This window comes from Macrobrachium nipponense, chromosome 35 (genome assembly GCF_015104395.2).
Source record: "Macrobrachium nipponense isolate FS-2020 chromosome 35, ASM1510439v2, whole genome shotgun sequence".
NCBI lineage: Eukaryota > Metazoa > Arthropoda > Malacostraca > Decapoda > Palaemonidae > Macrobrachium > Macrobrachium nipponense.
The window spans coordinates 39579038-39606537 of record NC_061096.1 but is presented as its reverse complement, the minus strand read 5'-3'; the positions used below and the strand labels follow the sequence as shown (position 1 = coordinate 39606537).

The following is a 27500-nucleotide window of genomic DNA, read 5'->3' as shown; positions in this document are numbered from 1 at the left end:
AGCAAACTATTGTGTCGGCTTTGTCTGTCCGTCGGCACTTTTTTTCTGCCCGGCCTCAGATCTTAAAAACTACCGAGTCTAGAGGGCTGCAAATTGCTAAGTCGATCATCCAGCCTCCAGTCATCAAACAAATCAAATTGCAGCCCTCTAGCCTCAATAGTTTTTATTTCATTTAAGGTTAAAGTTACCCATAATCGTGCGTCTTGCAACGTTATGGGCCAGTCCACCGCTAGACCGTGGTTCAAGTTTCATGGGCCGCGGTTCATACAGCATCATACCGAGACCACCGAAAGGTAGATGTATTTTCGGTGGCCTTGATTATACGATATACAGAAAACTCGATTGCGCTGAAGAAACTTCGGCGCAATTTTTTGCTTGTTTATTACTGCAATCTAAATAAAATTCTTGGCTGTTAAACTTAGGTCGTAAAAGTTATAAAATTAGATATACAAGACGCGCTGGCTAGTTAATAACTTTATCTTCTTATAAGATGAAAATATCAGAAATTATCTCCGTCGAATTTTTCGTCGTGGGGAAAAAAATCCTGTTCACCAAATATTATATTTCTTAAGCTAAAAGATAACATTTTATAACATTTTCAAAGGTCAAATCTCAGTGGCTTGTGCAGAAACCTTATACAATAATGAGTCAGATATTATATTTCCTAAGCTATCCGTTCATAAGTCTAGCTGAAATCGCAGTGGCGTTTGCAGCAACCTTATACATTAATGAACTTAAAAAATTTAAAAAAAAATAAAAAAGGTATGATGTTTTAATGCGCACGCGCAGAGGATTCATTAAACCATGTCGGAACCCCGAACACCCGAGCACTTGAATAAGCGTAGCCAGGACTGGATGATAATTCGCCCATTTTAAGTATTAGTATTCCGATGACGTCAGGAGATCGCTTCCCGATACCGAGAGAAGATGGAAGAATTGGCTGTATGTAGACTCTGCTTTGCCTCTCCACGATTAGCATTTAGAAAGGAGTAGGTTTGGATTGATTTGTCGTCGTTTCTGAGTAGCTAATCATCGAACTTTGATTATTATTATAATCGATAATTTGTTTGCATGGCGTTTTTGCGTTGCTGAGACCAACGGCTTTACGTGACTTCCGAACTACGACGAGAGTGATCTTCTATCACCAGAATCGAACTCACAGCCACCGAGGTGGCAGGCCAAGACCAAACCGACCACACCACCGAGGCGTTCTATTATCAACAGTGAAGTCGATTTTGGACTATGTATCTTCTTCGGTAGGCAGTAACAGCATCTTTTCACAGCATAGCAACGCAGGGATAAACATCCTTTCATAAAATAGGTCGTCTTTCTCTGCAAAAAATTAGACGTGTATTCCCTCTTCGCCATCAGCTTTTTCCTTTCAAAACAGACTATAGTAACGAAGGGAGAAAGAGATGGAGGGAGGAGTGAGAGAAAACTGCTGGGGCCTGTAAACTTTCTTCCTCTTAAGCGTTTCGTTCTCTTTGGGAATGCATCTCACCTACGGACCTTTTTTTTTTTTTACACCTTTTATGAGGGACCCCCTTATGATCCTTCTTGGTGGTTTCTTCTTGGTACATCTCGATCTGCAAGGTTCTCTCTCTCTCTCTCTCTCTCTCTCTCCGAAGGGTCGGCTAAGACTTCCTGTTTCTTGTGTAATAAAGGTCCATCCCTACTTGGCCTCATTTGCCTCTAGAACAGGACTTTCTCGCCCCGACTGCTGCTGCTGTCCGAACCCACCCCCCCCACCCCCCCACACTCCCCCATCACCCTCCCCCCTCCCCCATACCCACTGTCGAAGTATATTCGAACGAAGCAACCTCGCAGCGCTGTTATCTCCCAAGATAATAATTTCAGACCCTTAAAGCTAAATTGACCCGACTCTCTCAGCAGAAACGAGGTTGTTTACAGAAATTGTTTTTGTCTTTTTTTTTTTTTTTCCTTCCCAGAACTCTCTTAAGCTTTCGTGAAGTTTCCTCGTAATACAAAGAATAACATTTTAACCAGTGGTTCTTCTTCTTCTCTTTCTTCTTCTTCTCCTCCTTCTTCTTCTTCCCTCCTCTTCTCTCTCTTCTTCTCCCTATTCTTCTCCTTCCTTCTTCTTTTCTTCATTCTTCTTCTTCTTCTTCTTCTTCTCCTTCTTCCTTCTTCTTCTTTTCTTCTCTCCTCCTCCTCCTCCTCCTTCTTCTTCTCCTCCTCCTTCTCCCTCTTCTTCTCCTCCTTTCAAAAGTGGATCTTCTTCTCCTACTTTCAAAAGTGGATCAAGACTAGAGGCAAGTAATTATAGGCCTGTGAGTCTAACATCACATATAATGAAAGTGATGAAAGGGTAATGAAGAAAAATATTATGAAACATTTTAATAAAAAAATAATTTGTTTAATAAAGGACAACATGGTTTCGTACCCGGAAAAAGTACACAAACCCAACTGTTAGTCCACCGTGAAAACATATTCAAAAATATGAAAAGCGGAAATGAAACAGATGTGGTTTATTTAGACTTTGCAAAAGCTTTTGATAAAGTAGACCATAATATATTAGCGAAGAAAATTAGAAAACACAATATCGTTGGATAAAGTAGGAAGATGGTTAAAAGAATTTTTACACAACAGAAAACAGATAGTTATTGCAAACGACGAGAAATCGGATGAAGCCAAGGTAATATCCGGTGTGCCGCAAGGTACGGTGTTAGCTGCAATACTGTTTGTTATTATGATTGAAGACATAGACAATAATGTTAAGGATTCGGTAGTGAGTAGTTTCGCAGATGACACAAGAATAAAGTAGAGAACTTACTTGTGATGAAGATAGGAACGCTCTACAAAGAGACCTTAACAAAGTATATGATTGGGCAGAGGTAAAATAGGATGGTATTTAACTCTGATAAATTTGAATCAATAATTATGGAGACAGAGAAAGAAGCTATATGCATATAAGGGACCTAATAATGAGACCATCACAATAAGGAAGCAGTTAAAGACCTTGGTGTGATGATGAATAGGAACATGTTATGCAATGATCAAATAGCAACTCTGTTGGCAAAATGTAAAGCAAAATGGGAATGTTGTTACGGCACTTCAAAACAAGAAAAGCTGAAACACATGATTATGCTTTATAAAACATATTGTTCGTAGTCCACTTGAATATTGCAATATGATATGGTACCCACACTATCAAAAGGATATTGCACAAATAGAGAGTGTACAAAGGTCCTTTACAGCTAGAATAGAAGAAGTTAAGGACCTAGACTACTGGGAAAGACTACAATTCTTAAAATTATATAGTCTGGGAAAGGAGAAGAGAACGCTACATGATAATTCAGGCATGGAAACAGATAGAAGGAATAGCAGAAAATATCATGGAACTAAAAATATCAGAAAGAGCAAGCAGAGGTAGATTAAATAGTGCCCAAAAATATACCAGGAAAAATAAGGAAAGCACACAGGAACATTAATCCACTACGCACCAGCATCGATAATGCAGCGTCTATTCAATGCGTTGCCAGCTCATCTGAGGAATATATCAGGAGTGAGCGTAGATGTGTTTAAGAATAAGCTCGACAAATATCTAAACTGCATCCCAGACCATCCAAGATTGGAAGATGCAAAATATACCGGAAGATGTACTAGCAACTCTCTGGTAGACATTAGAGGTGCCTCACACTGAGGGACCTGGGGCAACCCGAACAAGATGTAAGGTCTGTAAGGTAAGGTAAGGTCTCCTTCTCCCTCTTCTTCTTCTCCTCCTTCCTTCCTTCCTTTCCTTCACTCCTCCGCCCTCTCTTCATCTTCTCCTCCTCCTTCTTCTTCTCCTCCTCCTCCTTCTTCTTCTTCTTCTTCTCCTTCTCCTTCTTCTCCTCCTCCTTCTCCTTCTCCTTCTCCTTCTCCTTCTTCTTCTTCTTCTTCTCCTCCTTCTCCATTTCCTTCTCCTTCTCCTTCTTCTTATTCTTCTTCTTCTTTTTCTTCTTCTTCTCACTTAGAACCAAAAGTTCGTCGGATTTTTATCAGTAAAGACTACAAAATTATCTTGGAGTCATATTTGTAAGATGATGATAAACATACTAAAAATAATAACTCACAGTAGCATGAGTCTTGAAATGGAGAACTATTAAAATGTATTTGTACCCACACATAACTGTGGATTTATTTCCCAGATAAACAGATTGCATGAATCGTGCAATATCTTGCCCAGGCTTCCGGACCCTGCATGCAAAACAGGGGCTAAAATGAATGCTGGTCTAAGGCCACTGACCAGACCAGTTTGAAGTAACTTAGAACCGAGATTCGGACACTGAACCAGACTTATGGTTTAGAAAACGAGATTGAATTGAATCTGTTGGAACTTAGTTTATTTATTCTAATGAAATGTTGGGATTGAAGAGAATAGGAACAATGTCGCCAGAAGGCTTTGCATTCCTAGGAATGCACGAATAATGAGCCGGTGGAGAGATATGGAATGCGCAATGCAACTGGAATACGAAGAATGTCTAATGCCTCTGCTGTTTATCATATCTGCCGGTTTTTAGGTATCCTTAGATCTCTCTCTCTCTCTCTCTCTCTCTCTCTCTCTCTCTCTCTCTCTCTCTCTGTTGATGCTGCTCTTAGAGGTCAAGTTTTAATTAAGAAAAAAGGCATATATATATATATATATATATATATATATATATATATATATATGAATAACTTGATCACGAAGTATATAAACCGTGATGCTATGTATAAATAAAGGTTTTTGCCACGAAGAAAAAAATGAAAAGTGAGATAGCCAAGCACTTTCGGTCTAGTGCGACCCTTTATTAGACCGAAAGTGCTTGGCTATCTCGCTTTTCATTTTTTTCCTTCGTGGCAAAAACCTTTATATATATATATATATATATATATATATATATATATATATATATATATATATGATAGTATATATATATATATGGGTCTGAGCACATCACCGTGATTCATATATACGCATTAAGCTACAAATGTCCTTCATATCTGATTCGCTCTACCTCGGAATGAATATATTTTCATATATGTTTAAAAGAAGGGGAATTTTTTAGTCGATTATAATTTCGTCGGACGCTCCCAGGCGCGAACCTAGGAACCAAGAAATCAGGACTTAGTACAGTGAGGCGTCTGTAACCGGTTAAAGGCGCCTCACTGTACTAAGTCCTGATTTCTTGGTTCCTAGGTTCGCGCCTGGGAGCCGACGAAATTATTATCAACTAAAAAATTCCCCTTCGGTTAACATATATGAAAATATTCATTCCGAGGTAGAGCGAATTAGATACTAAAAGACATCTGTAGCTTATTCCATATCTATATATATATATATATATATAATATATATATATATATATATATGTGTGTGTGTGTGTGTGTGTGTGTGAACCAAAGTAAGCGGACAGTAGATGATAGCACCGTTATAGTATAACCTTAACACAAACCCTATTCCGTCTTCTGTCTGTCCACCTGCTATGCATATTTATGTGCGTGTGTGCGTTCGTGTGTGTGTGTGGATGCATACGCCCCAAGAAACCCTTGGCCAAGTGAGGCAAAAAGATAACACTGATTAGAAGATTTCTCGAGATGCCGTCCCTACCACATTAACATACGAATTGTTGATTGTGTTAGGGGCAGGATTCTTCACCCGCCCCCCCGCCCCCCCTTGATATAAACCGTTCACTCAATGTACTTTGTGTCAGTGTTTTACATTTTTTTCCTTAATTCACAGATCCCGTTACTTTATCTTGTATTTTCCTGTTAATAATTTTTTTTCCTTAATTTACAGATCACGTTATTTTATACTTTTGTTTTTCGATAATTAAGTTTTGAATTTCAACTTTGCAAACTTTGCAAATGAATTTCCATTGTATAGCAAATATAAAAAGGTATAATTATCGTCATCGTTATAACTTCAGCCTTTCATACTTATAAAATGAATTATTCCTTGCCAAAAGATTTCGTCATAATTTGCTTAGACAAATATCTTTAGTAAATAGTGTTCTGGCTTTATCTTGAAGGCTGAGTAAGGTAAATGCAAATTCCTTTTTAATTAGCAGAGTTAAATCGTTAGCAACAGCACCCGTTAGGCTTCCTATAATTATATACAGTAATGACGCATACCTGTATAAATGATGCATACTTGTATATCCACACACCTATATGTATAATGCTTATTATAGAGAATTCTGTAAGCCATTGAATGTACAGTTTAATAGTATACAAAAGCACCTGTTGAACTATCTATAATTATACATTTATTATGCATAGCTGTATAAATGATGCATACTTGTATATCCACGCACCTAACTGTATAATTTTGTTATAGAGGATTCCCTAAGCCACTGAGTGTTGTAGAGTTTTAAAAGTTAGCAAACAACACCTGTTAAACCTATAATTATACAGTTATTATGCATACCGGTATATACCTGCACCTAACTGTATAAGCTTGTTATAGAGGATTCCCGAAGCCATTGAATGTACAGTTCCAACGAGATTACTTGAATAGCATCAGGCTTCTACACCCTATGCATAATACATGTCATTTAGCGTCTAATATCCTGCAAGGACCTGAATTTCAATAAACCACTGCCCCCTTCAGACAGATTCAAAGCCCCTCGTTACCAGGTCCGGCGCACGAAACCCGTATTTATGAAGCGTAAGTGATTAATTACAAACACCTGACACCTAATAGAACTCGAAAACATTACTGATAGACTTGGCGTGTTTCCTGTCTCTTACGTTGCGAAATTAGTTGCGAGGGAAATAAACTGTTCTGAATGTGTAAAAAGGCATTATCGTTGCAGAGAGACGATTCCCCCAGAGCAGGACAAGAGAATAAGATGATAATGTATTAAAAATAGTTATACCTGTGCGGTCTCTTACCTGAGCTGTGCTGGGTTCCGCCTCCCAAGTTTAATGCGACATGCGTCTAGGATATGGTCTCCAGCGCTTGCAGACGGAATGCGAAGGGGCGACCAGCAAGAGAGAGAGAGAGAGAGAGAGAGAGAGAGAGAGAGAGAGAGAGAGAGCTCTTCATCACTTGCAGCATGGGTCTGGGATATGGTCCCCAGCGCTTGCAGAGAGAAAATGCAAGACAAAGACCTGCACGATATGGAGAGAGAGAGAGAGAGAGAGAGAGAGAGAGAGAGAGAGACCTTCATTACTATGCGACTCGACAAAGATGTCTAGTAGGTACCTCCGTGGGTAGTATTGTTCATCAAGCGATTTGGGACCCGAAAGTTTATGCGTATTACATGGAGGCTTCATAAGTGGCTCGTGGCTTTGAGGTTTTGCTTATTTATTTGTCTAGAATAAGAAGTTTTGGGATAAGGGCAACTGTTGGTAATGAATGTTAATTTTGGTCAATCTTATTTCCGTCCTTCTAATTTAAAGTATTATGAATCAGTGAATTATTTTAAGGGAAAGCTCAGATTTTCTTTGACACTGTTCACGTAACCAAAGTAACCGGGGATGCTTTTCTTGATCCGCTAAAATGTAATTATTATCATGATCAAGACGTCAAGGACATCTATGAAATTCCAGCAAGACTCATATCTTTCTTGTGCTTAATCTTCAACAAATATCAATAGCTTCTTCCTGTATCGTAAAGCCTATAGTAGATTCACATCAAACGTGCATCTGATGTCTAGGCCAGTCCCTTACCACGCTCCTGGTTGGCTGTTGATAAGCCAATCACGGGGCTGGGAACCCTTAGTCTCTCGAGAGAGTTCACAGAGGCAGGATGTATGTTCCACCTCCCCTGAGGGATACTTTTGAAAGACACATCCCTCAGGAGAGGTGGAACGTAGATCCTAACCGTGTGAACTCTCGAGAGAGACTGAGAGTTTCCAGTCCTGTGATTGCCTTATCAACAGCCAATCAGGAGCGCCGTAAGGGACTGGCCTAGACATCAAATGCACGGTTGATGTGAATCTACTATAGCTGACACCTCTGCGTACTATCTCGATTCACTTGCAATTTTAGTGCGATATTACGATATTCAACCACTTTGACTTTCCCATTAGAAGGTACTGTAGACTTATAAAGGCAGAAATAGGAAAATGTGTATCAGATATCGGATAGAGGATTCCTTTTATGCTCGAGATTTTTTTTTCCTGCTATCCCTGAGTTAAGCCTACAAACTACTTTGTTGTTCTTGTTTTTTGTTCTTGTTGGGGGTGTAGGAAAGGTCTGCGGAAGACCTTAAAAAGGTCTGAAAATGTGTTTCGTGTTGAGTTAAAGATACAGGAATTTTAGGATACGATATTTATGATTTATTTATCAGAATGAAAATGTAAAAAAATAAATAATGTACATGTTAAACACTACATGAAACTTATTTCTGATAAAATATAGCGTATATATTTTAATTTTCGTTGGTGAAGCAAGGTTCTATTTGACCGTAAATTTTACCGCGGTTTGATTTACGGGAAAAATTAGGAATATAATGTTTACTACTATACGTAAAGGGAAAATCTTACTCGCGTTCCGAGTAAGCTGGAGGTCTGATCACGCCTTGTTTCTCCTCCTCCTCCTCCTCTTCTTCTTCTTCTTCTTCTTCTTCTTCTTCTAACGAGAACTGGCACGTCACAACCACGACGTCAGAAACGATGTCTAAGCAATATTAGTACGAACTGAAGTCGTCATTTTTACCAATACGGGAAAATGAATCTCGACCTTAAAGGAAATATTAACTTAATAAAATCACAAGTAAAATAAGGATAGTTGTCCAACTTCTTCAACTTCACCTTTCACCAATTGTCCGAAGAACAAATCCTTCGGGTAAGCCATTGAGTCTAGAGCAGTGATTAGTCATCGCCCACGAAATCAGTTAAAAGATCGGAAGGCTATCAATCAGTTCGCCTTTGTCGTCAATGTCATCTTCGACGCTTTGTTATGAATGTGAATTGGGTGTAAATTGGTTCATTGATAAACGAGTGATGTTCCAAGAGCAACTGAAGGAAGTCCTTGGCGGAATAAGAAAGATTTAAAGCCAGATTTGCTTGTTACTTCTCTTAATACTTTCTATTGTAAGCCATTTCAGCTTAGAAATTAATTAGTACCAGTTGCAAAAAAATGGTTTAATGTTCAGAAAATTTACGTATCACCCGGTTGACTATTATTATTATTATTTTTTTTTTTTTTTTTTTGCTCTATCACAGTCCTCCAATTCGACTGGGTGGTATTATTATTATTATTATTATTATTATTATTATTATTATTATTATTATTATTATTATTCAGAAGACGAAACCTATTCATGTGGAACATGTCAGCACAGAATGTAGTACCAGTTGCAAAAAAAAAAATGATTTAATGTTAAGAAAATTTACGGATCACCCGGTTGATTATTATTATTATTATTAATTTTTTTTTTTTTTTTTTTTTGCTCTATCACAGTCCCCCAATTCGACTGGGTGGTATTTATAGTGTGGGGTTCCGGTTTGCATCCTGCCTCCTCAGGAGTCCATCACTTTTCTTACTATGTGCGCCGTTTCTAGGATCACACTCTTCTGCATGAGTCCTGAAGCTACTTCAGCCTCTAGTTTTTCTAGATTCCTTTTCAGGGATCTTGGGATCGTGCCTAGTGCTCCTATGATTATGGGTACGATTTCCACCGGCATATCCCATATCCTTCTTATTTCTATTTCAGTCTTGATACTTATCCATTTTTTCCCTCTCTTTCTCTTCAACTCTGGTGTCCCATGGTATTGCGACATCAATGAGTGATACTTTCTTCTTGACTTTGTCAATCAACGTCACGTCTGGTCTATTTGCACGTTTCACCCTATCTGTTCTGATACCATAGTCCCAGAGGATCTTTGCCTGATCGTTTTCTATCACTCCCTCAGGTTGGTGCTCATACCACTTATTACTGCAAGGTAGCTGATGTTTCTTGCACAGGCTCCAGTGGAGGGCTTTTGCCACTGAGTCATGCCTCTTTTTGTACTGGGTCTGTGCAAGTGCCGGACATTCGCTTGCTATGTGGTTTATGGTTTCATTTTTCGCATTGCACTTCCTACATATGGGAGACATGTTATTTCCGTCTATCGTTCTTTGAACATATCTGGTTCTTAGCTCTCCCCTCTGTAGCCATTGCCATGTGTCATCGCTGGCTAGTTCTTTAGTCTGTCTCATGTATTGTCCGTGCATTGGTTTGTTGTGCCAGTCCTCTGTTCTGTTTGTCATTCTCCACCCGTCGTCTTCTGTATATTTCGGGTCTTCGTCTACTTTTATTAGTCTTCTTCCATGCACTCTTTAGCCACTCGTCTTCACTGGTTTTTCAGATATTGCCTCAGTGCTCTGTTTTTCACTCGATGTTGACGCAGTCCTCTATACTTAGTAGTCCTCTCCCTCCTTCCTTTCGTGTTATGTATAGTCTGTCCGTATTTGCTCTTGGGTGTAGTGCTTTGTGCATTGTCATATGTTTCCAGGTTTTCTGATCTATGCTGCGGAGTTCTGCCTTCGTCCATTCCACTATTCCTGCGCTGTATCTGATTACTGGCACTGCCCACCGGATTTGAGTTTTGACTTGAGTATCGCCTTGAGTCTCTGCATATATTCTTTCCTGATCGTGTCCTTCATCTCTTGGTGTTTTATATCCCCTCCTTCCATTATTCCCTGGTATTTGTATCCAGTCTCATCTATGTGTTTGATGTTGCTCCCATCTGGTAGCTTTATCCCTTCAATTCTCGTTACTTTGCCTTTTTGTATGTTGACTAAGGCGCATTTTTCTATTCCAAACTTCATCCTGATATTAACCTCTGCTAGTCTTATTCCAGAGCTTGTAAGTATTGTATTCCAGTTGCGCATTGTATTTTTGAGGAAGCTGATGGTGTTTTCCTCTGCCCCATATATTTTCAGGCATTCTATTAGCCATGTGTGTGGTATCATGTCGAAGGCTTTCTTATAGTCTATCCATGCCATGCTTAGGTTGGTTTTCCTTCTCCTACTCTTCTTCATTACCATTTTGTCTATCAGGAGCTGGTCTTTTGTGCCCCTACACTTCCTTCTGCAGCCTTTCTGTTGGTGGGGGATGGTGTTTGTCTCCTCTAGGTAGTTGTATAGCCTTTCACTGATGATACCTGTTAGTAACTTCCACAGTATTGGTAGGCAGGTGATAGGCCTGTAGTTACTGGCTATATTTCCCTTACTCTGGTCTTTTTGTACTAAGGATGTTCTTCCTGTAGTCATCCTTTTGGGTGCATGGTGATTTGAGATACAATGCTGGAGTTGTTCTGCTATTCGTGGGTGTAGGGCCTTGAAGCTTTTGAGCCAGTATCCATGGACTTCATCGGGACCTGGGGCTTTCCAGTTTGGCATTTTCTTTAGTTGGTGTCTGACTGTGTCTATTGTGATTTCTGTGAATCTTTGTTTTATTCTCCCTGTTTCTTCTTCCTTGACTTCCTGGAGCCATGTTCGGCTTCAGGAATTTCTTGGCGGTTGTCTTTTAGTTGGCTGTATAGTCTTTTCTGGTTGGTTCCGAATAGTTTGTTCTGTTGGTATCCCTTATTCCTGTTCATGTACCGTTGGATCTTATGTGCTTTGGCCTTAAGCCTCTGTTTTACATCTTCTATTGTGTTGTTTAGTCCCCTCTCTTGTACTTTGTATGTCTCGTTGAGTTCCTCCCTTGTTTTCTTGCTTCTTAGCCTTTTTTCTGCCATCTCTTTCAGTTTACTCATGTCAGATCTCATCACCATGATTTGCTTTTCCAGGCGCCTTTTCCAAGGAGGTTGCTGTTTTGGTTTCTGTTGGGTTGGTTGTGCTGGTGGTGTTGGTGTTCGAATCCCCATCAGTTCTGCTACTAATCTTGCTCCTGCATATGCCAAGTTATTTGTTTCTGTGATACTGGTGGTGTGTATTATGCCCATTATTTCATTGACCTCACTTGTTTTCTCCCTTAATTTCTTGGTGTTGTAGGCTTTCATGGAGGAGATCTTTGTTTTCTCTGTATCTGGCTCCATCCATTGTCTAATCTTTTCTACCTATTCCGTCCTCTCTGTTACTTCGTCGGTGTTTCTTCGTGTGTCGTTGTTTGATACCTCATCATCCCTGTCGTCTTCTGTGGCATCGTCTCTTAGTTCGTCTTCGTGTAATTCGTTGTCGTGTGACATTTCCCTTTCCAGTTCTTCTCTTTCTGTTATTATTATTATTATTATTATTATTATTATTATTATTATTATTATTATTATCATTATTATTCAGAAGATGAAACCTATTCATGTGGAATAAGTCTACAGGGGCCATTGAACTCTGAATTCAGAATTCCAAGGAATATGGTGTTCATTTGTAAGAAGTTACAGAAGGTATGAGGAAATACAGAATACAGAAAGAAGACGCCAGTTATAAGGAAAGACAAAATGAATTAACAAACTGAGAAATAAATAGATAGAACATGTAAGTAAATCATTAAAATACAAGGAGGAAGAGGGTCTATATATTAACGGTCACAACCGTTGATCGAATTTATAATGAGGCTCTGTGGAAAAATTAGACTCACGTCATTCATCGGGAATATTAATTTACGGTATAAGGTGGAGGGGAGGGAGTGAGGGAGAGAGGCCTGAAAACCGGTAAAGAACAATTTTCTGAATTTCTCTTATCTTAATAAACGTCAAGTAAAAGAACGGAAACTTATTTAACTATTTGACAGCCGGCTTAACCTTTGAAGTGCACCGAGCGAGGCTGAGGCAAAGGAATGGATGAGGGAGTGGGATAAAAGACCTCCTCCTCCTCCTCCTCCTCCTCCTCCTCCTCCTCGTTTCAACGTTTGGTTTCCTTTTTCAAAAGCTGGAGTGCCTGTCGCGGGAACTAATGTATGAGTTGCCAGGTCTTACTTTTTCTTTTGGAAAATCCGGTGGTTCAGAATGGAAAACATAATATGATTGTCAGTGACTGTGGACAGTGCATTTATAATCCATTTCTTTCTAAGATCTGTGTTTTAATTAATTAATAATAATCAATAATAAAATAATAATAATGATAATAATAATAATAATAATAATAATAATAATAATAATAATAATAATAATAATAATAATAATAATAATAATAATACCTTATACTGTGAGGCAACGCCTTGAAACTTCAGTGAAAAATGAATTCAGCTGATGGCAGACAATCATTGAGAATAAAATCGTCAGACTTTCATTTTAATTATCTGATGAAACTGGATATAACCAACGTTACCTACGACCTAAAAAAAATCAAGGATTATTTCTTTTAGCTTGGGAGATAACGACAATCACTTTATTCTCCACATTGAGTAGGTGAGATGCATCAAGTTGTCGCTGGGACTGATAGCAACGTCCTTTCAGAGCAACGGGTAAAGACCATGCCTTACTCATTAGGTTTTTTTTTTTGGGGGGAAAGGGGGTAAATTTCTATTTTCGCTTACTCGGGGAGTAATCCTCCAAACTACTTTGTTGTAGTTGCTGTTGGTGTTGTTGTTCTTGCTGTTGTTGTTCTTTTTGGGCGGTTGGAAAGCCTTATGGAAAAGCTAAAAAGCTCTGAAAAAGGTGTTTCTCGTTGAGTTAAAGATGCAGAAATTTTAGGATAGGGTATGTATGATTTATTTATTAGAATTAAAACGTAAAAAAAAATATCCACGTTAAACAGTACAGAAAAATTATTTCTAATAAAATATAACGTATTTACTTTAATTTTCTTTGGCGAAACAAGGCTGTATTTGGGAGATGTTTTAGTTTCCAGGTTACGTGCACAAATAAAATAAGAATGAGAAACTAAACAAGGCGTGATCTGACTTCCAGCTTACTCAGGACGCGAGCAATCTTTTCCCCTCACGCATCAGTTGTAAACATCATATTTCTACCTTAACGTATATTAAAACGGGCTAAAATCTACGGTCTCACTAGCATATGATAAACGGCAATTATAATTCTATTGGATTTAATTTATCGATATAGGAGAGATTGAGACAAGCTTTTGACAATTTATCATGTCAGTTTGTTTACATATGAAAAGATCTACAATTAAAAGGTGTTCAAAAGGTCTCAGAAGGTCGTCTATCTACCACGTTTAATGTCATTTTCTAATCTAATTGTGCACTGGTGTTCCATGGTGTTAAAAAGAATATTGTTTCTTAACTAAAAATTAATATCGAACTATTTTCGGTCAAGTATCTACTTTTTTTATATATATAAATCAGTAGTGATATTTTGCAGGTTCTCTAGGCTTCTTGAGTGCTTTTCTTGTCTGCAGTTGTATTCTCATTTACTTTTTATCTCTTTATATTTGTTTGTAGTCTGTACATTTCATGACATTCGCGAATGACTAATACATCGGAAATCATGACAGATCAAAAGGGATTTATAGCATCTGTACAATTTTTAATATATGATAGAGCGTTAATCTATAGTTTCCAACTTTGGATTGGTATGTCAAGAACTTTGTAATATAGATATATATATATATATATATATATATATATATATATATATATATATATATATATATATATTATATGTGTGTGTATATATATAGATATATATATATATATATATATATATAATATATATACATATATATATTATTATATATAGTGTATATATATATATAGTATATATATGTATATATATATATATATATATATAATATATATATTATACATCAGCCATTCTGACACTCGAAGCAAAATAGCATCATATAATTACTAGAACAGCTATGATTTCCCTCATCAAGTAATCGAGTCTTCGAGTCTGAACAAAAAAGAGAGAAAAAAAGACATCTGCCATGATTGTTATCGTTGTATATGTCAGGCATTTTGAAGGTGCCCTAAAAAAATCTGTAGTGACAGCCAAGATTAGAGGTTAATGTACGAAGAAGCACAATATTTAGTAAACCTGTATGTGGTTCTTGTCTCAACAAGGGACATTATAATATATATTTTTTTTTTCAGCGAGAAAAATTTCAAAATTGCCAACAGCAGACAGACATGTTGATGATTATCGTAGGTTTCAGAAAATTATCCGAGGCTCTTATTACCAGTTCTTAGAGAGAATACGGGGAAATTCAAACACACAATGGGTACGAAAATACAGAAAGAATTAAAATAAGTTAAAAGTTTACATAATGATAACATAGTAATAGAGACTTATTACGAGTTATTAGAGAAAATACGAGAAAGTTGTCCACATAAATAGGTACGATAAACAGAGAATGAAAAAAAATGACAAAGTTAACATATATATAACAAAAAGTAAGGAAAAATTAGAAAATAAAGAAATTAACAATTGACAGAAAATAAGTAAAAAATTTAGATAGTAACAAAAATAACCAAACAAAACTAAACAAAATGAACATAAATAACAAGTAGAAAAAAATAAACACAAAACAAAAGGCTAGATTTCACAAAAGGCTTGCCTGAACGTAAGACAGAAGATATGAGTATACTTTAATAAAAAAAAAAAAGTGAATCTTTTATATTCAGCCGATTATCAACAGAATTAAATAATCTAACGAATGGTAACAACAGAGCAGGAACAACAGGTCCCGAATTATCATTCTCTGGCGTGTGTGAAGACTAGATTGTGCAACAGTACTCCAGAGAGAAGTGCTGTATGCTTGAAGATTTAAAATTTATAAGCTAATATATGTATGTATGCATGTATTTATGTATGTATGGTTGTATATGTATATATATTTATTTTTTTTTATTTATGTATGTATTTGTATATTACACGTATATACATATATATACATGTCATTACCGTAAATGTTTCTATTATTTATATGTGTGTGCGTGTCTTTATATATATATATATATATATATATATATATATATATATATATATATGTATATATATATATATATATATATATATGTATATATATATATATATATATATATATTATATATAAACATTATCATCGTATGGTGATAATGTTTTGATAATGAAAATCGTATAATAACAACGTTTTGCTATCTACATTATATGATAATGCTAATCATATATAATGATGTTTCGATAATACCAGTAATACCAGTCGCATCATTATCATAAAGGGAAATTCATCGTATAATTACTCTTTATGAAGACTGTCACTCTATTATCAATTCAAAAGATATATATATATATATATATATATATATATATAATATATATATATATATATACATATATACATGTGTGTGTATGTATATATATAGATATATATATATACCTTATATACATGTGGTGATGTATATAATATATATATATATATATCTATACTATACATCTATCTACATTATAATATATATATATATATAGATATAGATAGTATCAGTAGACATTACTATTTAATATTCAGCGCACTCAATATCCGCAAAGATTTCGTGCAAACTATCTGTAAAACCAATCAAGTTGGAATCCTTCCAAATTATGAAGGGTGGGGCAACCGTCCGTCACAGAAATTCAGAACTCATATTTATCTCATTTTTACAAGTTTAAACAAAAGAAGAAAAAAAAGTATAAAAAAATACATGTTTTGCTTTTAGAGACGCGCACATGTTTGTATGTATGTATGTGTACATGTATATATGTATGTATGAGTCTGTAAGAAAAATGACCAAGAATGTTAGGTTAGTAGTGTATGAATTGATAGCAGGGCGAGTGTCTTCATAACGAGTAATAATACGACTGTCATTATCGAAAACATAATTATATGATTAGCATTATCGAAACATTATACAATTGTCGATGTCAAGACGTTATTATTCACTATACAACTGACATTGTCGAAACATTATCGTTATTCAATTAGCACAATCATTACGCTATCGATGTACGAGTGACATTGTCGAAACATTATCATTATTCAATTAGCATTATCGAAACATTATCAGTATACGGTTAACATGATCAAATCGTTATCATTATACGATTTTCATTATCAGAGCATTATCACTGTAGGATGATCATTATCAAAACGTTATCATTATACGATTTTCATTATCAAAGCATTTTCATTATAGGAATATCATTATCAAAACGTTATCATCATACGATTGGCATCTTCTAAACATTAGTATTATGCAGTTCTCACTAACAAAACCTTATCATTATATGATTATCATTTCCAAAACATTTTCAATGTATGATTATCATTATCAAATCACTATCATCATATGACTGGCATTATCTAAACATTATCATTATACAATTCCCATTATCAAAACATTATTATTATACGATTATCATTATCAAAACATTATCATCATATGACTGGCATTATCTAAACATTATCATTAAAGAATTCTCATTATCTAAACATTATCATTAAAGAATTCTCATTATCAAAACATTATCATTATCAAAATCATTATCATCACACGATTGTCATTATATTAACATTATTATTATACAATTTTCATGATCAAAACGTTATCGTTATACGATTACAATTATCAAAACTTCATTACACGACTGGTATTATCAAAAGATTCTTCACTGACTAGGTAAAGGGAAGTTTTGTTTGGAATGTTTAAGTTTTGCTTAAGCTCAAATCATTACGAATAAAAGGCCTTTGATGTTTTAACAAACGCAGAAGTTACATGTTCCAGACCATCGCCAGGGCTAGATAAAAATCGTCTCTGGGCGTCTGGTTTTGACACTACGGCACAGAATCATTTATTTTTTGAACTGCGTAGCCTTCAACCCGTCAAGAATATTTGTATCTTTATGCGTCAACGGAACTATTCAGAATTATTCTATTTTCCAAAGACAGAAAGGGAAATCAAAACTCGCCTTGTCAGTCACCGCTAGTGAGAGTCAACATTATTCCCTTAGAAATCCAAACGCTTTTGATTAAACGAGTATAAATAGTAGGAAAGCCTTTAGAAAGGAAAAAAATAATGCGTCAGAATATGAAAAAGATAAAATCAGCAACAGAGAGGAGAATTAGAAGGAAAAGAAAATGTCATATTGTTCCAAACTCAAGACGGAAGATCGAAAAGTCACCTTGCCAGACACCGCTAGTGAGGGTCTCTATAACATTCCCTAAGAAAGCCAAACGCGTTTGATTAAACCAGCATAATTAGGAATGCAGTTAAAGAAAAATGAATGCGTCAGAATATATATATAAAAAAAAGGGGGGGAATGAGGAGTTCAGGATGATGCATGCAAGTTCGTAAGTTCGTACACACACGTGGGTGTTCGTGCGTCAGTGCGTGCAAAGGTATAACCATTCGGCAGGTAGACGAGACCAGGAGTATAGCTTTGTGGATCTCACTGTAGCCACTCGCTAAGGAACTGCTCAGCTCACAACACACGGTAAGCGGAAAACGAGAAGACGGAGAATCAGTCTATCGAGCGACAAAGGTGAATAGATAGAAACTTGAGGTTGACAGAGGCTGCTCATTCTCCTTCTGTCGCCTACCTGTACCGGACAGTGCTTTCTCAAAAAAAAAACTGTGAAGCAAGACCTTATGCTTGCATTTCCTTATTGTGCTTGTGACTGTGATTCCGTTCATGGTATTTTATGTCATTTCTTAGAGATTTTTTCACGCAATGACTTTTCTGCTTTTTCAATTTATTGTTTGGTCTGTCTTTCGATAACTGTCAGTTTTAAGTGCTTTGTGTTTCGTGTGAGATCCTTCCCTGTGGAATAAGTGAAGGTTTGTATAGTTTTGTTGACGAAAACAAATATCTCATTTAAAGCCAGTGTTTGTTGCCTGGAATAGCGCCGTAATAGAAAAATAAATAGATCGTGCAAATCAAATAATACAACCATATTCATATGAAAGAAACATTGATAAAGAAATGAACCTGAATTGAACAGAAACATTTTCCTTTTCCGTTTCACTGTCTCGCAGTACCCGACGTTCATGCCTTGACCCACTTGTCTCCTACAGGTGGGCATTTGGGTGGGGAAAGGCCAGTAGTAGGAGGCTCGTCCAGTGCCCGTAATCCACACCGGTCGTTGACTTCACGACCGGGGCGTTTTGATTCAGCCTTACGAGCTGAATCTGTCTGAGGGGTACCCAAGGGCAATCGTCCCATTGCTCAATTTTTCTGGTCGTCTTCAGGAAGTTGATCATTTTTTGTCGGGGAGTTAGCTAAAGGTGCGATCTTTCCTCCCCGTTTCTGTGGTTGTTTTTGTTTGTTGATTCTTGCTATCACTGCGAGTTGGTGTTCAATTAGTACAGAATTAGTATAGCGAGATAATAAATGATTGAAGTAAGAAACTGTGCTGATCTTATCTTTATCTTGTCTTAATTACCTAAATGAACCAGCCGTCAGAATTTGGCTTATAATGATCATGTAAATACATACAAAGCAAGTATGCCCTTGTTCGCGTATATGGCTGTGTAAGAATATGAAAAAAATTAGCACAAACACACAGACATGTTTAATCAGCACCTTTCATTGCGAAAAATAAGCTTTTGTATTTTATCTTTTGTCAGCATTCGCACGATGACGAATTTTAAGGTTGGTTAAATAACAGTAAAGAACAGAACTACGTACAAAAGGAGGTAAAGACAGTAACAAGTAATCAATACCTACAGACGTTCGTATACGAATAGAAGACCCTGAACTTGAAATTCAAAAACCGCTTGGAACGCGTCTGCCTCCCCATAAGCCACAACAAACGCGCCCGGGTAGAAGGTTGGAAATGAATTCGTTCTGACTTCTAATTAATTCGTTCGATCTCGCCGTAATCGAGGAAACTACCGTAAAAATAATCATCCTCTCAGATGGGCAGAAATGAACACGCGAATGGCAAGTTATCGTTAATGAAATCTCGAAGGCCCACCAACAGTTCTCCAGCACCCAGCGATTAAGTCTGGTTCATGAGCGAGAATCACACTTACAAAAGAGGATAAATTTAATCATTAACACCTTTAGGCGGTGGAGAGATACGAAGAGAGAATTACAGAGTAGGGTTATTAAGGAAATGTAATTGAAAGTAACCAGTAGATAACATCAGAGAGATGATTAAAAATAATCAAATAATTAAGAGATGATGTGAAAGGAGTCGAGATGGGAATTATCTGAGGTTTTCAATGGTGTCCAGAATATATGACTGTCTGGCCTAAGTTGACCCTTTGTCAGGGATAATTTGCCAGTTGTACTTTAAGACCCAGGCCTATGGCTACTTCTCTCGGTTGGCTGGGTTAAGGTAAAAGGGTCTACACCAGGCTTCATAATCCCTTTGACATCTTACTACACTCAAGGGCCACCTTTAAGAAAGGGCGTCACATCGGAATGAAACCTGTTTTATATAAACTGATCAACCTTCCCCTCTATTTTTTTTTACTCTCTCTCTCTCTCTCTCTCTCTCTCACTCTCTCTCTCTCTCTCTCTCCAGAGATTGGGCTTGATAAAGTCTTTTATGCTGCTCTTCCAGAAAATCATCTTAAGACAAAAAAAAGAGGCTTATTTCATGATCAGGTATGAAATTCAACGGCCCAAATAAGGATATAAAACACACGCACACACGGGCCTCTTTTCATAAATAACGAGAGATTGTGGGGAGTGAGGGGGAGGGGGGAGGAATCATTGCATAACTCGACTAACCGTTAGGTTATTGCACGATCAAAATTATATACCGAAAAAAAGGGAAAAAACTCGAGATGAACTGGCCAAGGGTTAGCTCGTTTGAAAGCTATGATTATGACTTGAGTAACAAACCGGTGTCCCGTCAGTATGGCCCGAGATGGGCGGGAGATCCTCAACCTTCGTAGCTCGTAATCTCCTTAAAGGGACTAAAGAGGATGCCTTTGGGTAACAATCGCCCCCCACCCCCCTCTCTCTCTCTCTCTCTTTCTCTCTCAACTTTGATATGCGTATCTAACTATTGGCATGATTTATTTTGTATTCGTCATCTCTCTCTCTCTCTCTCTCTCTCAACTTTGATATGCGTATCTAACTATTTTGGCATGTATATTGTTATTTTCGTCCCCTCTCTCTCTCTCTCTCTCTCTCTCTCTCTCTCTCTCTCTCAACTTTGATGTCTAACTATTTTTGTATATATATATATATTTGGCACATATATAGTTATTCCGACCCTCTCTCTCTCTCTCTCTCCTCTCTCTCTCTCTCTCTCTCAGCTTATATATATGCGTGTCTAACTATTTAGGCATATATATAACTTTATGTAGTTATTTTCACCGCCCACCCTCTCTCTCTCTCTCTCTCTCTCTCTCTCTCTCTCTCTCTCTCTCTCTCTCTCTCTCTCTCTCTCTCTCCCGCAATTCAATTACTAATGAACCTGTCTTTATATGGCCAAGTCTAACGAACAGCATTCAAAAAGTACAAAGCCCCTAACAAGTTAATTTACCTGTGAAATAAATCTCTTAATTGGATCAGATTCACTCAATCAAGACCTGGGGCCGCGTTCTTCGCTTTTCGTTATCATTATGATAATTATAATAACGTGTACATTGTGTTGTCTCCTCTCTCTCTCTCTCTCTCTTCCCATCCCAGCAGCGACCCATAGCAGTCTATTAATAACTAGGCACCTTAATCATTACTCAAGTCATCAGAGGGATACTGAGTTGTTAATCTACTTCAGGGATCAAACGCTAGCTCTTCAGTTTGAGAGCTGAACTCTCTACTACTTGAGCTACGATAAAGAGTTTAAATGCTTATCATAGAAGATTTTTTGTAGTGACTGAGTAAAAGTCTCTTTTAATGAAAATAAGGAGAAATACAATAAAGAACAGGATAGAACAGAAACACAACCTTGCAATATGATGGTGTGGCTGAATTATAAAGCTTCGTTAACCAGAACTCCATCCTCCGTATTAATCTCGAGGAATTGTAGTAACAAAGGCAACGATCATTTTATAAAGAAATCGGCTACAACTCTTTTCCTTTATAACAACAAAAACAGACAAGGAAAAGTTAAAACCAACTGTAAACCACACACGCAATACTAAAAAAAAGTTGACACATCGGTGTAAGGTGTATACGTTGGTTCGCTTATAATAAAAAACAGGCAAGGAAAAGTTAAAACCAACTATAAACCACACACACACGCACACACTAATAAAAAAGGTTAACACATCGGTTCGCTTATAATAAAAGAAAAAGCAGGCAAGGAAAAGTTAAAGCTAACTAGAAACCACACACACACACAGTAATCAAAATGTTAGCACATCGGTCTAAGGTGTACACGTTGGTTCGTCACAGCAAATTAACAATGTTCCTAAGCCAGATTGTTCGCAGATCTTCCGAAAAAAAATGTATAAAAAACAACTGGTCGGCGAGAAAGTCTGTCCCACAATGACTGGACTTCGCGGTATCTGAAGCGAGGTCAGCGAATAATGAGAGAACCGATTTAAAAAATGTTTCCAGTTCTTCTTCCTCGTCTGTTTCTGTGGCTTTCTATTGCAGCCCGCTCACTGTTGCCCCCTAGAAGCTAGTCCTAGGCGGAATACAAATTCCGAGAAGGAGAATCTCATTAACCCTTCAAGAACCGGAGAGAGAGAGAGTTGCTATGACTACAGTCAAATTCAAGTTCGGAGCAAAAGAGACTTGCTGGACAACATTAGGAGCTTCTAACTTCAACCTATCTTGCAGGACTTGCGTTCTTTTGCAGCCGCGCCCATAAGAAAGGCAGAAACCGGTGAGAACGAGAAAACGTTTGATCGTCACCAATTGTATCTTACCGCTTTTTAGCATCTAGGCAACAGGTGTGGTAACTTGACATCCTGAAATAGATTTTGAATGAATTTATCATGGCTCGAACTATTGCTTATGCGTTTTAGTAAATTTGCTTGATAATCTCCTCCTTAGGCCTAGTCATTTTTAGTTCTAGATTGCTTATGTTATTCCTCGTATATTAAAATCAGGGAGGTTATTTTACAAAATATTCTAAGAAACTATTCCCCATGAATGACGTATTTTGAAATCAACTTATCCCCGATAACCTCTGGAAGTGCAAATAGTAAATGACAACGAAAGTGGAGAGGAAAAAAAAAAAAAAACGAATCGCCTGGCTTTTCCCTGTGTCGTTGCGCGCAGGTGTTGCCGTCTGAGGGGTCACTGAACAGCCAAGTCTTCTTGGTCCTGGTCTCTTCATCTGGTCTCAGCAGGTACAAGTAATGATAATTCCTTTAACCCCTTCGCCCGGACCACTTCCTGCCTCACACCAGACTCGTGTTTCGGGCCCGCCCTTTCCACCCTGGATGCCTCTTCATTATTATGGGTCTTGGTCTTGTGACTCTTGTAGGAAAGTTAAATCTTACAAAGAAGTCCAGAGATCCTACTTTCAGACCTAGTATAGTTTGCCTTCGATTGTTAGCCTCATTGTTCCTTGTATTACATTTTATGTTTCTTCGTTTGATCCCAAGTTTGTTAGAATTCTTGTCCACGATTTTCTACATCATGGCATTAGAAGAAGTTTAATATCGTAACGTATCGTTTAGTCAAATCACCAATATCTGTCATTTGCCCATCGCGAGATCAGATAAGATATATCTATAGTCGAATCTCCCATGTCAGATTTTTGTATTTATTTATTTATTTTACATTAGTTATACTCTAAATCCAAGGCTTTACTTATGTAAGAAAGGCTTACCGTCTGCCTCAAATACTTTAAAAAAATTTTATAGTATCTTACTGACTTATGTATCGACCAACATCAACTTTTTCCATTATCATTGTTGAAAATCTATCATTTCTTTCATTAGTTTCGCAATTACGATCATTGCCTGCTGTGGGTGACCCTTGTCTTTTTGTTTAGTCCCTAAAAGGAGGAACTGAATTTTGAACTTAATTTCACGGATAACATTTTTAATTTGATACAGTTCTGAAGTCATATTCCCATCTCCCAACTCAGACCTTCCGCACTTCTGATTACTATGTCATCAGAGAACACCGCGCTCATATATCTTTCAAGTCTTAGCGTGAAAGTTTCAGTACCTAGAACGATAAACTTCTAGCGAGAGAGCTCAGTTTCTAGACCGATAAACTTCTAGCGAGAAGGTTCAGTTTCTAGACCGATAAACTTCTAGCGAGAGAGTTCAGTTTCTAGACCGATAAACGTCTAGCGAAAGAATTTCAGTGTCTAGACCGATATATGTGCGTCTAGCAAGAGAGTTCAGCATCTATACCGATATAAGGCCAACGAAAGAGCTGTTTCTAGACCGATAAACCTCTAGCGAGAGAGTTCAGTGTTTATACTGGTATACGTCTAGCGAGAGAATTTTAGTATCTAGAGTAGACCGATATACGCATAGCGAGAGTTTATTATCTAGACTGACATGTCTAACGAGAGAGTTAAGTTTCTGGACCAATATACGTCTAGCGAGGGAGTTAAGCATCTAGTCTAGATACTGAACTCCTTCTCTAGACGTATATCTGTCTAGAAACTGAAATCTCTCGTTAGACGTATATTCTTGACCTAACGACAGAATTTCAGTATCTGCGTACACCGACATACGTCTACCTGGCGCCCTTTGATAGCTCTAGCTTGAAGGGGGCGTAGGGTGTGTCTTTAATTATTGACGACATCCGCCGTAGCAGCGTATAATATAGACCGTGTGTCGTAATAACTACTTGTAATATTCCAGCAGCCGGAAAACCAGCAAGGTATGAAGTTTTCTCTAAAAAAAAGTTTCCGTTATCTAACTAATATAATAGTGTTTTGTATTAGATATTGTTATTTAGTTGTTAACCAATATTCTGCACTCTCGTGCCGTCGTGAATTTAAAATAACAAGTTCTTAAGACTAACTTTTGATTTCAAGTGAGCATATCCTTGGTGACAGCGAGAGAGAGAGAGAGAGAGAGAGAGAGAGACTTAATGAAAAGGCAGTTCATGTAAATCTCGAAACACGCTGTAATTCTTGACGTAATTATTTCCATGAAAAATTTGAATACGTCTCTGATTTCTTTTGTTTTGGTGTCACCAGATAACCTACTATTAACCAGCTAAGAGTCGGGTCAGTTAGATAGATTTATGATTTTTTTGTGAAAATATTGTCATATCCTATATATATATATATATATATATATATATATATATATATATATATATATACAGAAGAGAAAGAAATAATGAACTTGTCAAGTCCATGAATGAAAATTATAAAATTGTCAAACGAATGTAAACCCTTTCAAGTTTGACGTCGATATATATATAATATATATATATATATATATATATATATATATATATATATATATATATATATATATATATATATATATATATAGATATAATATATATATATATATATATATATATATATATATATAAATATATATATAGATATATATGTCTGATCACATCACCGTGATTCATAGTATATACGCATTAAGCTACAAATGTCCTTTAATATCTAATTTGCTCTACCTCAGAATTAATATATTTTCACATATGTTAACTGAATTCCCCTTCAGTTAGTAAATATGAAAATATATTAATTCTGAGGTAGAGCGAATTAGATATTAAAGGACAATTTGTAGCTTAATGATATATATATATATATATATAGGAATATAGCTTATTATTATGGACATAATACTAATATATATATATATATATATTATATATTATATATATATATATATAGATATATATATATTATTATATATATATTATATATGTATATTCTTCATTCAGATAATATACACCAGCGCGAACGTTGACAGATGAGTGACCGTATGAACGTGCCTGTATTAACTGCGAACGTTTCCTGGAGACACACTCTTCTGCTCTTGAACCAGACCTCGAGCCAGAGGTCCAGTCAGGTTTGAGCATTATCGTCGAGTCGAGTGCTCAAGGGCGGGTTTCTTTCTTCCTGGTCAGAGCGAACCTGTTCCTTCTTTAGTCCATCGTAGCAGAAGTGTGTCACACTGCGGTGTTATTTATGGCAGTGCATATGATAAATTTGGAGGACGAAGTCAGTTTGGGTACGACTGAATAAAAAGATGTTTGTCTTGATGCGAAAAAAATGATAGAAGTAGGAAGAAATTGCGAGGTATATGGAGAGAACTCAGGGCAAATATTAGACTTATTTGAATGAGAGTATACAAGCGAGATATACAGAAATATACAGATGTTTGTGTGCTTGTGTATGTGTATACAAAAGCACACAAACACGCGTAAACGCACGCTTACTAGGCACTACCGGCCTCATGCAGCCCACAAAAAGAAAAAAAAAAAAAAGCGTAGAACTAGCAGAGTAATCCGTAAAACACTTGCTGGAAAGCCAGAAGGCTATAATGCCCTTTTTTGCGCTAGTTCTTACAAGAGGAAAATACGTACAGTGAAAAAAAAAAGAACATTTACTAGATCAATCGAGATATTGAGTATGTATATGTACATGCAAATTGAGCGTATGAATGAAGTGTATTATTCATGAATAAATACTTATAAGATATTCACGTCTGAGCGCAAGTGCGTATATATGACCACTTTAGTCTAGTTATAGTTACAGACTTTGTACTGTTAGAAACTAAATATCTTTTTAAGATTTTACAATAATTTCTGTTTCGTACATTTGGAATTATAGTAACCACGATACGGAGAGAGAGACAGAAAAAAAATCTAGTTATTTTCTACCAGTTCTGAAATCAGTCCCGTGTTGTTTTGAGGTTTTCACTGTTAACCGGAAATGCCTGAATTTATTTAACAAAAAATTGACGCTTCTGAATTGTATTTCGCTACGCTATATGGCGTAACACGTAGGTACCACACGCACTCACACACACACATATATAGTATATATGTATATGTATATGTATATATATATATATATATATATATATGTATATATATATATGTGTGTATATATATATATATGTGTGTGTGTGTGTGTGTGCATTTATATACACATGTCTACGTATATGTGTGTATACATACATAGTAAACGTATACCTATGTATATATACATATATGCATATATATACATGAATAGAGGGGCCTTTTCAAAGACGACCTTTACCCCGTGGGGAAAAGCTTTGGACAAATCCAATCTAAGTCCTATTCAAGGAATCGAATTGCTTTCGTGTCTGAATTTCTGTCTATATCTCCTCGGTCCTTTCTATTTCTTCTTCATCATCTTCTTCTTCTTCTTCTTCTTCTTCTTGATGGTGATGATTATGACGATGGTGACTTGCGGAAAACTTGTCATGAGAACCAGGCCTGGAAAGGCAGCATTTAGGTCATACGACGACTCGAGAGAGAGAGACAAAAAAGATGGTGTAAATATCCTTCGAAAAACAGTGTCTTTAGCCAGCCAACTTCAAGGACGCAGAACGAAGTTGATTAAAATAGGAATAGAATGCAACACAAAATTTAGGGCAAACGTCCAACGCTGAGACATACGAGGTCAGTCAGCATTGGAGGGGAAATTGACAGGAAAAAGTTTGTAAATGTGTAACGCGAGGAAAACATCGCAGTCGCACTATCAAACAATTCGTTAGGAGAGGGTGGAAAGTAAGATGGAAGAAAGAGAATATGAATGGAAGTGCAGTCAAAGGAACGAAAGGGGTTGGAGTTACGGGCCGAGGGGACGCCGTGAAGAACCTCAAGTAGCTGCCTACAGTG

The 27500-nt window shown here is 36.8% G+C and overlaps 1 protein-coding gene across 4 annotated transcripts in view; it reads left to right on the top strand.

The window, feature by feature from the left end:
• The window catches only part of LOC135208662 (mucin-2-like), a 64847-nt gene that overhangs the window by 23055 nt on the left and 14292 nt on the right, over positions 1–27500 (top strand). The window contains exon 1 of one of the 4 annotated variants that reach the window (XM_064241081.1): positions 18191–18269. The exons of 1 other annotated variant lie outside the window; for it this stretch is intronic. The gene's annotated coding sequence lies outside the window, so the exon portion shown is untranslated. Of the gene's footprint in view, positions 1–18190; positions 18318–22412; positions 22570–27500 lie in introns of those variants that run through there. 2 more of the 4 variants (XM_064241082.1, XM_064241084.1) reach the window with 2 other exon arrangements.